At 40.3% G+C, this 15,314-nt stretch overlaps 1 long non-coding RNA gene across 1 annotated transcript; it reads left to right on the plus strand.

Moving 5' to 3' along the window:
• Positions 1-655: 655 nt before the first annotated feature.
• Positions 656-8,346, plus strand: LOC309709102. The gene is made up of 3 exons (XR_014277422.1): positions 656-740; positions 6,831-6,983; positions 7,118-8,346. It is a non-coding gene; the product is annotated as an uncharacterized lncRNA (long non-coding RNA).
• Positions 8,347-15,314: the final 6,968 nt, after the last annotated feature.

Here is a 15,314-nt window from a genome sequence, read left to right on the forward strand (position 1 = left end):
AAGTGTGAAACCATTAAGTGCAGCACTTAGGATGAGACATGCCCTGAAAACATGGCCTGAGGGCAACAGCTCACACTCACTATAGGGTGGATGATTCAAGCACCCTCATATGTCAATAGTCATCCTAAGCACTGTCTGATATTAATGGCTTTATCATTTCATAATTATCAAGCAAAATAATGATATGAAATCTTAAAACCGATATTCTGTGAAGCAGCAGAGACATTCATAATTATTACATAAAAAATGAACTGCTTGACTTAAATGTAGCATCAGCATGGGAATGAACAACACCCAACATTGCTCATTTTTTGTGTTGTCTTTTCATTATTTTAATGTCAATGTCAAAACCTCTGGTAACAGTTTGTAGCAATCTTGGTGATTTTTAGATCTTTTGATAGATGGAGGAAAGACTGCTTTCACCAAGCCACTAAGTCATCCGTCATATATATGCATAGATCGAGACATGGTTAGATGCTTAAGCATACACAGCTGTGAGCGTATAAATGAATATTTACTGGATCGTCTTCTGAATGATCTACAGCTGCATGTGCTCAGCCCCGCAGAGGCTTCAGCCGGGCGAAATGAAGGGGAGAGTGGGTGGAGTTAGGAACTCTGGACAGAGGCAATCATCGTCTCACGATGACTCTTAAATCTAACCCAGAATCAAAGATAGCTTGATCCTTTGCATTCAGCCTCCAAGGCCGGAGCACCAACTTGTAAATGTAACTGTAACTTCGGTCGTTGCTGTGCTTTTTGGAAGTCGAATTTCCCAGAGGAACCCACCCGAGGGATTAATAAAGTTCTATCTTATCTTATCTTATCTTATCTTATCTTCTTTGAGGACCGCATTCATTATGCAACAGCATGAACTTTGTTTCTATAACCTATCAGATAAACTAAATCTCATTTCTTTGCTCAGGCTGCAATTTATATTTTTTATAGTATGTAAATAACTTTAGGTACTACTCAGTCAGTATTTTTAGAAACGTTCTAGTAATGACTCTGACTACGAATGAGCAGAGAGTGTGTTGAATTATTTATTTGTCTATTTTGCAGTTGACCAAATGAATAGCCCCATTTGTAATGTGAGGCTGCCGCTCACAGTGACAACCTCACAGATACAGTAATTATCACCAGCTCAGTGTTTCACCTGCTCCTTTCACTGCTTCTTTTTTTAGCCTCCTTAAGCTAATTGTTTAGCCCACCAATGCTTATCAACCTTGTTTCAAGCAGCAGCAAGCACTTGTCTTCGCACACACACAAAAACACACACAGGCACACGCAAAGGTTTGATAAAGCCATGGATACTACTTGCAAGGAGACAAGATGTTAGCAACCACTTAGGAGAGCATCGAGGGTAATGACACGTATAGTATTTATTTTTTCTCACTTGTGGGTGGAAACAGATAAAAGGAGAATGACTGTTGGACCCACATTTACCAGGTGGATGGAAAATATCTCCAAATGACTTTAAATTGTACATTCAGTATATGTTATAGTCATTTTATGCTCTTAGCAAAAATTATTAACGAGCACACAGAAAGCTATTTTTGTCTGCTTTCTTATTCACAAGGGGTCACCACAGCCTCATGTTTTGATATGGCAGTTTTTACACTGACACAACCCCAAAGGGACTGTGTCAGGAAGGGATCTAATGCTTGTAAAGCGAATGTGCAAACCACTAAACTAAAGAGCCACTCTTAAGCATAAAGCAAATAGCAAGGTATTGTTTAGAAAATGAATGTGCCTATTCTACTGTTTTTATACTGTTTTCTTTAACCTTAATATCACAACTAAACAGTGTGTTAAGATGCTCTGTTTGCCTCATTTGCAAAGGGAAAATATGTGATGTATTGTATGAGATTATACTTCATTATTCAATTGGTTTTCCATTTTGGTCTGGGAAACACTTATAAAAAGGGAAGAGGATTATGAGAGAGGCTGGGAAAGTAATGTGTGCCAGCTGATATCCAGGGAATTCCTGAATAAATTAAGCACACAATCTCTCTTTCTCTCACAGACATACAGGCACAGAAACACATGCGAGCACGCACACAATCACAAATACACAAATGACTGACCCTTAGTGTTGCCACGACATCTGTTACAACAGAGTTCAGCTAGTTGTTGTAGAAAAGCCAAAGTGACCCACCCCAGAACATAAGAGGACTTCACAAAAATATTGTAGTGGTTTGGCACACAACAGAAATAGATGAGTGGATATGAGAGGCTTTAGTGGGACTGGGCCATTTTTGTCGTTTTATTAGCAAGTGATTAGCAGTACTTTTAGTATATTTATACCATGGATGACTCAGGCACTCTTAGCTTATAAAATACCAATTTCTCTCATTTAAAATATAAAAACAGGGTGGGTCTTCTCTATTCGCATGAGTTCATCATAACATTAAAACAGCCTTTCCAATATTGTGGAGGTCACCTTCCACTAATACCTCTGGCCTGTCAGGGCATGAACATTGGACCTCTGACACAGGGAAATTGGCAACAGATCTTTGAGGTCTTGTGGATGTTTGACCTGTGATCTGGGGTGTTTTGGAGGCTGGGTCACCTTAATCTCATTGTCATGTTCTTCAAGCTGTTCCCGAGATGCACGCGGTTCTAATGGGGGAAGCCCTGATGTCTGAGCGTGCTGTTGCCACGGGAAGCATAAATGTGTACGTGTGTGGTCTCTAGCAATGTTGACATGGATGGTCCGTGTCAAAGTAACATCCAGATGAGTGCCAGGTCTCGATCTTTCCCAGCAGAGCATTGCGGTGTAACACGACGATCAATGTCATTCACTTTAACTGTCGGTGGTTTTAATATTGCAGCTGCTTCGTGTCCTTTACTCTATAATCAATAAATCCAATAAAAACCAAAAGCCAACTTCACTACCCAGTTTTTGGCACTCAGCACCAAGCACATTAGTTGTTGTAATGAAGATGTACAGTACATCTTTAAAACTGCACATCACAGATAGCAGCCAGCTTTTGTCAGGAAGCTTTTTTGGGGGGGGTATCTTTTACTTTTTTTTTTTTTTTTGCGTAAGTTGAATATTAGGTGAACAAGCACATTTTAATGCAGGTGAGGTTAAAAGTGACAACTGAATGACAACGTCTGGACCGAGCCAGACACGCAGACACAAGTTGTCAATTAGGAAACGTTTTTATTGTAATTACACTCAAGCTAGATCAGAGGAAGATTAGATGGCTCTTTGGAGCGTGAATAAGCACAGCAGTAGGCTCAGCTGGCAGAGCTTGCAGGTGGACTGATTTGGTAGCTGATGGCAAGCAGGTAAATAGAGCTGTACACAAATGAAGAAGTTAAGACTAGGAAGCAGGCAGACAGATGAAGAGAAGTTGCAGCTTGGCTGGACTGGGAGTCGAGGAGGTGGAGTAGTCCAAGTACAAGAAAATAAAATTACTTCTAAGCAGAAAACACAAAACAGACACACCTGAATAAGAGTGACTGGAGGCCTAGCAATAGATATGCTGCTGGTTTGATTGGCAACAGTTGTGCATGTTAATTGGAGCAGAGCTGTGGGAAGACGAAGGGTTTGCTACACCTATGACATTCAAACAGACAAGTAAAGAAAACAAGAGTCACAATGAAAAGGGAAAGCAAATGGTGAGAGGAGAAGGTATGCAACCACGGCTGTGACACATGAATGGACCACCTATCCAGTGTATCTGTGTAATGTTATCTCATAAAATGTGACACACCACCCAACCATAAACAAACCCCAATGATCATCATTGCTAACGGGTTATATATATCATCGTGATAATTACTGTTCTATTTATCACTTGTAAAATGTAGTCCAACTTACGTTTGACAAGCTTTAGTTGCTATAATAAAAGCACATGTCAAACTGGATCATCTCGTCAGCGGGAAGAGAAAATAGAGAAACTATGCTTGTCCACTTTGTATAAATTACACAAAACGACACAGTAAGAACACGCAGGGCAAACCGCTAAGATGTGATTTTTTGTAGTCCATCTTTGAAACATTATTTTTCCACAGCAGCCCCACGTAAACAACATCTGCTGTTGCATAATTAAGTAGCCTAGTGCAAGTGCAGTTGGATTTCTCTGTGCACCACAGGCTTTTTTTTTTTTCATCAGTCCATCTGAATTCTCCTTCACATCTTTCTGTGACCTTATGGTGTTTTCCATGGAGGTTAAGAAAAAGTTTTTAGGAAAAGGTAGAAAGGTACTTTTAACTATTTGACCACAACCTCTCATTTCTGTTAGTGCCACAGTGTTGTCTCCCACAACTCTGTGACATTGAAGCAGCCTACAGAGTCTAACAGCTCTGAAACTGAAGCAGCTCAATACAATTAAGAAAGTCTTAGTGGGTGGCTCAGTGGTGCTGTGGTTAGCACTAAGACCACAAAGAAAAAGGTTGTGGGTTTGAGCGACAAATAGTATAACGGTGAACACAACTTCCAGATCAGTAAAATCACACCAACCCAGAAGCTGTTAAACATGAAATAAATCATCATTTTGAACATGTAACAATAAGAGTAATAATGTAGAATCAGGTCAATAAGGTCACACTCCCACAGGCCTAGAGAGCAGTCTGCAACCATCTGGTAGCTGTTGGTTATGAGGGAAAAATGCATATTCCCAAACCAGATGTGAGTAGTTGTTGGAGTCCCAGTCCCACAGGCCAACCACTGGTGGCTAGGAAGAAGCATGCATTTCTCAACTGGTTGGCAAAAACCTCCTTGGGATCACTTTGATCGGTAGCATATTGCTAAAAATGTGTGACAAAGTTGATTGGTGTGTGATTTTGGACCAACTTGCTTATTAGGATGATGGTCAAGCTTAAAAACTGTCTGGAATGTTCCCTGATGGTTTACATTCACTGACTGAATGCCAAAAAGTGAGGCAGAAGCAGTGGGAAAACACCAGGAAAAAGGGAATCTATCAAAAAAACAAACTAAACACATCAACATTTCTCCTCAGCCTGCATCTGAGATCCAAATGAGCGCTCCTCAAAACATGGATCACGTATAAGTCAATTCATTCAAAAGGGTAGATTCTACTGAGAGACGTTCGCATACAGAAACTACATCGCAGTTTGAATGGAAGTGAAGACCTTGTCAGAGAAAATGTCCAGCTATTCTCTGTAGAGTAGAGAAACAGTGAAAAGTCTAGTGCAGACAGGAAATGGAGACCGTTTGCCTTCAAAGTAAAGTTGCGCCTTGTGAAACTTGCTGGCTGCAGCTCTGAGGCACAACTTTTACTCGGAAGGCTAAACTTCTGTTTGCAAATTGTGACATGCCTCTCTGAAGTTGTTCAACTGCTTAGCTAGTATTTGCAGAAAGACAACATGCAAGTGTGGCAATCTGCTACCAACCAAAGTAATCAGGAAGTTTTTTGGTGCTGCATGAGCCAGCAAATTCCAGGAACCTCTGCCAGCCAGTCAGAGAATACACATATTTCCCTAGCAACCAGTGATGGTATCATTTCAAGCAAACACTCTCTAAACATACAGGGGTTTTTTAAGCAAGATAGCAGTGACCCCACAACTCGGAATTAGATAAGTGGAAGATGATGGATGGATAGGTTTTTTTTAAACAAAGCTGGCGATGGCCCTACGACCCTGAATTGGATAAGTGGAAGAGGATGGATGGTTGGCTGTGGTGAAAACCAATGGATGATGTCGCAGTAGCAATGGCCATCTTTTACACCATCTATTTTCTGAACCTGCTGGTTGGGTGGAGTCTTTCTGTGTTTTCAGCTTAATCTGACTTCCTCTGACAGTCAAGCGTCATGCATGTTAGGTTAATTGGTGATTCTTAACTGGTGATTCCAAACTAGCCATAGATCTGACTGTCTCTCTGTGTTACCCCTGTGATTGAATGACAACCTCTCTAGGGTGTACCCTGCCACTTACATAAAGTCAGCTGGGATAGGTTCAGTCGATAGCTCAGCAACTCTGAACAGGATAAACAGTTAAGAAAATGGATGGAAGAGGGTTTTCTTTAATCACTTACATCTATTTACAGCTTTTTTGACTGTGACATGTAAAAATGTCTCTGGTACAAAGGAAGAAGATATGGCACAAAAAAAGGTTTCAACTTTATATGTTTGCAAATGTTGCCGGGATCAGTTTGTTATAGTTTATTTTAAATGTGTTAATTTACTACAAATATAGAACATCACCAGCCTTATCCTTTAACAGTTCCACCATTGGAATATTTCAAGTGAAACATAGTCCACCTGCACTTATAAACCATTAGTACCACATTAGGTTATGTAACATTATAACTCTGAAGGCATTTTACTCCCTTGGTAAAGCCTAAAAGTTTTAGCCTCTTTTATACTAATGTAGCAATTGCCTGAGGTGGAACTTTTGTTGCTGTAATAATTACAGTATTGTGTCATTGTGGGAATTCAAAGGGTAAGGCAGCCCGCCGTGTTGTGATTGTCATGGAAACAGTTTTATAAACTGCACTTTGGCTTTATTTGTGCAGCCCCCTACCATCAATGCCACTGCCAGTCACAGTCTCACACAGAGTTTGGCTCTAAAAGCTGTAAATATGAACCTTTTTATCAGGATGTCCCATACACGGCATGTGCCGTAGAAGCATTAGAGACATTTAAATTGTTTTCTTTTTTATCTAATGTTTTCCAAATTGTACAAATTGTTTTGTTTTGCAAAAACCCACCTCAGGTCCTGCTCAGTTTGAGACGCTGACAATTTTGTGAAAGCTGTATTTTAGTGTGGTAGCTAATGGAAAAATCAATCTTGTATTATACCTGTAATTCTGGACAGCTTAATGATTGTAACGACTCTTACTCTTTCTCTCTCTCGCACAGGCAAAAATAAAGGGAAGGAACAAAAATGAGAAAAAGCAACGAAGAGCAAAGAAGGAATGTGTCAACCAGTGTTTGCTTGCAGTTTTTCATTGTTTGTGTCTCAACACTCCCAGATGGCGAAATTGGTATGCTGCTGAGAAGTCCAAGCCAAACGTTAGTATTGTAAAGCAAAGTTTGACACATACATTTTCTGTTTCTTATTGGCAGTGATGGTCAGCAATTCTCAAGAAAGCTCTGCAGCTCTGTTAATTATTATTTTTTTCTTTCTTTGCTTTTTTTTAATGCAGCAAGAAATAAATGAGGACCAACTGGTGACAGACTGTAGGCGGACAATGCTAGCCCGGATCCACCAACATGAAGCGTTCATTTTTGTTTTTCACCCACATTAGTCACATGGGGAAGGCATACATCTTAATCAAAACATTAATGGGAATTCATGATCCTTTGCCAGGCTTGTGGATTTCTGAGTACCTGACGGTGTTTAATACTCCACATGTATAAACTGAATTTTTCATAACAGCCTCACTTCTGCATCATAAAACACTGAATAAAAATCAGTTAGGGTTACACAGCACTGTAAGAAAAAGTCAATTCACTTGATAAAGTAAGTACTTGAAAGCCAGACAGAATATATTTTGACTTTTTTTTTTCTAACTTTAGGAGTGGCTCATGAATATAAATCAATGGTTAACTCTAAACCACTGGGGAAAGATATATGAAAATCTATTTGAAATGTTGTGGTAAGCAGATGTTGTTTTGAAGACTTTGTTTGTGAATTGCACTGTGCTGTGGACGATGGGTATTAAAGATGCAATAAGAGAATAGAGAATGGGCTGCAGAAGAAAGAGTTACACACAAGCGGAAAGCAAACATGTTCGCGGGCCTTTTTAGTCTGCAGATATACGCAAACTTCAGTGGCAGTGATACGTTTGAAGGGCTTAATAGTGGAGATTATCATGACACACACACAAACCCATAAGGTGTGGGTACACATTATGGGTCCGCTCCTCAGGAGTTGGCCCTTCTGTGACATTTGGAAAGGGCAGGAGGAGCATTACTCACGCACACACACACACACACACTGCTTTGACCTCCACGCCATCAGGTGTCAGCATGGCCCCCCCGTACAGAAGCTCAATACTCAGATTAACATCAGGAATCAGGATTAGCTTGCCCCTGCAGGGTTTGGACAGCACACACTCGTTTCACCTGGCTGTCCTATTGCTCTCAGGTGCCACCCACATAACCCCCCACACACAAACACACACACACACGCATGGTAGTCAGACACACAGATATATAGCATGTGCACATACACGGACAGATTAAGAGTTATTGTTTGACATTTGCCGATAAAGGTTAATATAAAAAACTGCTTTGGCAACATGGGAATAAATATAGTAATTTAGGGTCCTCACATTTATAGCAGTGGGCATGAGTTTCAACCTTTGATTCATATTCATCAAAATGTAGCTTTTCCAGTTAATAAAAGCAGAAATAAATAATGCAAAAATTCTGTTTATTTTCTGACATTCATAAGCCTATAAGACCCTTTGTGGAACATTATTTCTGCTACAGTGAACAGGCAGTTGAAAAACTGCCTCTAAAACATAACTCTGTCCCATCCTTGAATGTGCAGTCTTATATAACTATACCTCACCAGCCACCTCACAGTAAGTGAGCTTGTTCAAAATCGTTAAGGGGGCATCTCTTCCGCTTTTAAAATTGTCAGCTATAGCAAAGGATTGCCTGGCTTGACCAGTGCACTTCTCACAAGTCAGTCAAAATCAGATCATTGATTTCTTTGATGCAAGGTTTGAAGCAAGGGCAAGCTAAAAAGTGTCTGAACAAAGATATAGACCGCTGGCCTGGTTTAGAGCATGACAGCATGTCAGACCTCTACGTCTCCTCTATTAGAGATGCTTCGTCCCATGATCTCTTCTATTTATATTTAACAAGTAAATCTGGATGCCTCTGCAGCCACTGTGTGCTTTCCATTCTGAAAGGTTAGCAGATAAGATATTGCTCTGAGACTGGGGTCAATACAGCAGGTTTGGTTGTTTTTATCCCCTCTGTCTGCCGGAGAGGCTGCAGCTTCTCTCCTTCGATGAGTCACTCGCTCGACTGCAGAAGAAATGAATGCTGTTCTACTGCCACCTTGTGGTCACTCCAATCCCCCTCTCCACACACACACACACACACACACACACACACACACACACACACACACACACAGAAATGTACTTTTACTGTTGTAATACAGTGTATTACAGCCAATTTTAACAGGATATGCGTGTACAGCCTGGTCCATAAAGAAATCATGTTCAGAGTTCAGAATGGAACTTGCCCTTATCAGTTAAGGTAAGTAAGACCTTACTTAAGGGAAGCAAATCCCTTAAGTACATTTTACTACAGGTGGTAGCGAAGACGCTGACACTGAATAATTTTTGAAAGAGATTAGAAAAAGTTACTAGTGGGTGGGGGTGGGGTTTGTACACTTATTTATTCAGGTGTCAGAGTACTCTTGCCATTGTCAGTCAGGTCAGTATATAGTGCCTGTTCAGGTAGCAGCACACTTACTGAACCAGGACTGGAAATTAACTTCAGCTAGATGACTGTGCCTATTGAATTTCTTTTCTTATTCCCAAAGTAATATTTCTTTTTTCAATAGAGTCATTGTTGGATAAACAAATAACTAAATCTGATATCATCCCTTGCTGTCACTGCTTCCTGAGTAAAGGCTGCAGGGTTCTATCTTGTTACATGCTGTATGTGTAGTTATAGGCACAGATGTTATACACCTACTTTACACATGTTTTGCAGTAGTGCATGCCAGTTTGCACCTGCCTTTTCTTCTTTTGGTTTTTTAAGTGTCCAACAACAGTTCGACCCAGACACCTGAGAATTCAGTGCAGACAAATGTGAGAAGTGCACAGATAGATAGAAAAAGAAGATGAGAGAGAAACACAGTGTGTGTGTTTGTGTATGTGTGTGGGGTTTCTTTGTGTACAAGAGCTACTTTCAATTCAGAAGCTGTGACATGGAACTGTCAGTGAAGCCTAGAAGTGCTGACAGGTAACACACACACACACACATACACACACACGCACACACATACACACGTGCGCGCACACACGCACACACATACACACGTGCGCGCACACACGCACACACAAACTTTGTTCACACTGTTGTAATTGAAAGCTGTCACTTTGAGATTTTCTCCTCCACAGGGATTTGCACTTGGCTGCGGCTCTGGGACTTCACTCATCTCCTCTTTTTGCTATTACTCCTCACCTTTAGACCCACTCTCTCCCTCTTTCTGCCACTGTAGTACATAATACACAACCCCCTTTGCTGTTTCCTTCCCATATACGCTCACTCAACCAAAATCTGCCAAAAACAAAAAACAAAGAAGAAGCAAAAACAACCAACTACTGATCCTCTATAAAGAGAGAATATTGACTGACTGACTGACTGACTGCACATATTTGCCCGGGTTGTAGGCTGGAGAGCAACTGCAGTTGTTTGGTAATGGTGTGATTGAGTCATCTGAAGCAGAATAGTTTACGCGTGTGACTTCACCATCCTTAATATTCCCAGACGTCTAAATCGTATCCCTCGCATTTCCATTCTCTCTCTGCTACGACTATATGGCGTAATTCATTAATTATGGATTAGGGCCTAAATTAGGTTAGCGCATCTTTAATCATTTATGTGGACTCACTTCTTTGACTGGCCCACTAAATCATTAAGTAGGAGTTTTGGAGATGCTAATTTGTTCTATGATCGGCATTGGACAACTGAAAGTTTTGATGAGCTGATGTACGTGCAGATATTGTTTGTAAGGACTGAGAGGGGGGGTAATGACACACCAAACCAAGGACTATGTTGAGATTTTGATATCAACAACTCAGGTTTTCAATATTATGCAGGAACAGATGGAGGATAAGATTTTTTTTACCCATAAATGTCCACCAACACAAAGTTCACAGGCACATACACACATACAGTACACCTATTCATATTTCCCTATCTCCATGTAGCTGCTGGTAATACACTTTTTATAGCTTGTATTTTTTTTCCCAGCATATTAAAGCATCTTTTCTGTTAAAAGACATCAATCTGACAGAGCTGTTGATCCCTGCTTACTTTACATGCATTCTAATAACAAACACATGAGATAACAATACAGCATGCAGTTTGCCAAGAGGAAGGCAAACCGAGTCTCAGTATTGTGCATTTTCTCTCACTCAGGGGTTAGAATACCAACAGTCAATAAGCTGTACAGTATGTCAGTGCAATACACAAATGAATAGGAATGGGTTCTTATTTTTTTCACCTTTTTAGTTGATTTTTATTTTTATTTTTTTCATATAGAAAATTCAGCATGACTTACAGGAAGACTTATGTATTAAACCGGCCTAAAGTCAGCGATTTATTGTAGATTGTAAATGTTGAAAAAAGGCTCAACAAGTATGGCTTGAAGTTGCAATGACCCAGCCAAAGTCCAGATATTAACCTTACTGAAATGCTGATGCAGGACCTTAAGGGAGCTTTGCATAAAAGTGCAAATGTTAATGAACTGAAACAATGATCCAAAGAAGAGTGGGCCAAAATCCTCCACAAGGATGTGAGAGTTGTAAAAGAAACAATTACTTTAAGTTAGTGCTGATTCTACAAGCTACTGAATCATGGAGTGCACTTCCTTTTCCACAGGACTGCACAGAGTCTTGTGAAAACGATACTTTCCCCCACAAGATCTCCTGCAATTGTAATCATCAGCTTTTAATCTAAGTGACTATATTTACTTTAGAATTGGTTAATTCACATGCGAGTTCACTGCATTTCTGTGTTTGTCTTATAAAAGCATGTTTTAGTCGGTTTAAACCAAACAACCCACACAGTCCCAATGCAGAGGATAAGCTGTGTTTTTTAACTTGATAAAATGTTGTAAGATCTGAAACCAGATCTTTATAGAGGCTTCAAGCTGACAGACAGTGTGAAACACAAGTGACACAGTAATGCTGTGGAACAAAGATCTCGATGCACTGTGCTGCACAAAGCAGCTGAACTTACAAAGAAAGCTCTCTGACACTATTTTCAAGCCAATCAAACTAAAAAAGAAAACTATGAAGTGCTTGATTTTAACATCCAAAGAACTTTTGGATTTAGGCAAGCTCCTGCTTAACTCTTGAATAAAACAAGGAGGCACCCTTCCTTTGACATTGTGTCTATGTATAAAGCTAATGCATGTGAAGCAAATGAGCACAAACTCAGAAATACCATCTTTTATATGACTGCTTCAGTTTGAGCTGAACACTGTGGCCCAGCTCTGTTTTATGGCTTCCACATTCTTCTGCTCCTGGGTGCTTAGCTCTCTCATTTTCTTTGGTGACTTGGTTGTACAGCATACTGCAGCCTTATCTCACCTCTTCTCACAACTGATTACCCACTAGTGGAGTCCCCTTCCTTCCTCAGTCAGCAGTCTGGCTTCAGTCATATGAACCGATATACTGAGTTTTATTTAATAACAAAACCAACAAAAAAAGCAGGGGGGGGACATGTGGCCTTTTTAAGTTTGAACCGATTCAAATTTTCTCTCTAAATACAATGAGTGGCGACAACTAAGGCCAAATCATGTTTTATTCATCAGGGTGCAAGACAAATTGTGGCCACAGGCATAAAAAATAGTCAGCTTTGTTGCAATAACAATGGAGGTATAGTGCTGCAAACAGTCGTTTGTTTTTAACTCCTGGATTGTTTTTCTCTTTAAATGAATCCTTGGAAAACTAAAAAATCATTCAATCTTTTATTGCATTCCAGTTTTTATGCACTCGGACATTTTGTCACGTGTCTTATGTTTTGGGTAACATTTTTTCCATACTGAATTAAAGAATTGTGATCAGAATATTTTATTTACACCAGGTGGAAATGGTTTTGTTACAGACATTCACTTAAAGTGTTGTATTAAATTAAAGTTAAATACTCCGAAGTTAAAACAATGAATCATATACAAGATATTGCAAGTGTAAATAATACAGGTGTCATAAGGAGGTGCCCAAAAGTTTGATGGTCACACATAGGAATGACTTCCCGTGGTTTTCTGTGGTGCATTATGGTTGAACCTGTTCCTGTGATTCCCCAGCACAACAGAAGATGGTACAAAGTGCGGTCTAATATTCACCATAACTCAGAAAGCATCCTTCTTTCTAAAACGTCTGTCACAGAGTCAGTTCTGGACCCACAATATCACTGGCCTTTTAAATCGGTTTATCGAGTCTGTTGTTATCTGTACCCCATCACACCACAGCACAGAGGATGGCCATGACGGGATCATGAAACATCCTCTGTAGCTTGTTTGTTTTAACATATAGATAATGCCATTAAAAGGTAGGCAGCATTTTTCTTTCGATTTGATACTATTTTTCTTACTAATTATTACTTGAGTCATTCACACTGAATAACGTATAAAGGCAGTATCTTAAGTATGAGAAGCAGGGGTTTAAAACAACCTCTAAGTGGCGATGCTGAGCCAATAATCTCTTCCCAAAAAAACAAGAAGTCCAATGATTAAAAATAAATAAATAAATTACACAAAACACACTCAAAAATAAATTAAAGTAATAATATCCTGTTTTGTTGCTTTTTATTTTTTACTCAGAACTGAAGAACAGAAGAAGTAAAATGAAAGAACACTTTAATTTGTCCATGTAAAACAAAAAATTATTTGTGACACATAAATTTAGATTTGGTGCATATTAGGCGATAGCATATTGCTTATATGAACCCAATTCATGAATAGACTAGCAGCTTTATATGAAAGTTTATTTAACTCCCATTTTTATTCAACTATCATGCAGTGGAATCTGTGAGCTAGAAACACTTTATGTTGATATATATTTTGAATGAATGTGCCTGATCCCATCTGCCGGTGGATCACTGACTTCCTGACGGACAGGAAGCAGCATGTGAGGCTGGGAAAGAATGTCTCGGACTCCCGGACCATCAGCACCGGCTCCCCTCAGGGCTGTGTTCTTTCTCCTCTGCTCTTCTCCCTGTACACCAACTGCTGCACCTCCACCCACCAGTCTGTCAAGCTAATCAAGTTTGCAGATGACACCACCGTTATTGGACTCATCTCGGACGGGGACGAGTCTGCCTACAGGAGGGAGGTTGAACGTCTGGTGTCCTGGTGCAGCCACAACAACCTGGTGCTGAATGCCCAGAAGACAGTGGAGATTATTGTGGACTTCAGGAAGCACACAGCCCCACTCCCCCCCATCATCCTGACTGACAGCCCCATCACCTCTGTGGACTCATTCCGCTTCCTGGGCACCACCATCACCCAGGACCTGAAGTGGGAGCCCACCATCACCTCCGTCATCAAGAAAGCCCAGCAGAGGATGTACTTCCTGAGGCAGCTGAAGAAATTCAACCTGCCAACACGGACGATGATGCAGTTCTACACTGCAATCATTGAGTCCATCCTCACCTCCTCCATCACCGTGTGGTACGCTGGAGCCACTATCAGGGACAAACAGAGACTGCAGCGTGTTGTGCGCTCTGCTGAGAAGGTGATTGGCTGCAGACTCCCATCTTTGCAGGACCTGTACACCTCCAGGACATTGCGGCGTGCAGCTCGGATCTCAGCTGACCCTTCTCACCCTGGACACAGTCTGTTTGACCTGCTCCCCTCAGGCAGGAGGCTCCGGTCCATCCGCACCAGAACCTCTCGCCATAAGAACAGTTTCTTCCCCTCTGCTGTTGGACACATGAACAATAACCATATGACTGTCCCCGCCACTAACACATGACCCTACGCTGTGTTCACTGTATCATTCCATGTTTGGCACTGATCACCACCTGCACTCATGTATATATCTTTCAACGTAGCACTCTTAATTCTTACTCTCATGTATATATCTCATGTATATCTCATGCACATATCTTTCCACGTAGCACTTTTAATTCTTATCCCTACTTTTATTTTTTCCATGTCTATTTAAGTGTTATTTATGACACCATGTTTGCACTGAAGCACCGCAGCAATTTCCTAATGTTGTAAACCTGCTCAACATTTGGCAATAAACCCCTTTCTGATTCTGATTCTGATTCTGATTTTTATGGCTTGTCCTGTTTAGCGTTTCAGTAGTTATGGATGTGACAATTAGTATAAATCCCGAGTAATACTATAGCAAAATAGCATAAAGGAGAGACCAAACTTTTGCACAAACAAAAATTACTGCGTGATCTTTTTTTCTTTTATATTTTGTCTTTTATAGTTTGTTAAAAAACGTGTAAATTGATGTGATTTTGTGGTGGATTAAAAAACAAAACATTTAATCTGTCGAGAGGGACCCAAACAAATAGAAGATATATTTCGAAAATTGTTGTCATCAATATTTTCTAAACGTGCAGTTTTTTATTCATCGTAAATCATCGTTTTGTCGTACGTACGTAATGACGCCATACAGGCTTCGC

This window comes from Aulonocara stuartgranti (genome assembly GCF_965226115.1).
Source record: "Aulonocara stuartgranti genome assembly, chromosome: 6".
NCBI lineage: Eukaryota > Metazoa > Chordata > Actinopteri > Cichliformes > Cichlidae > Aulonocara > Aulonocara stuartgranti.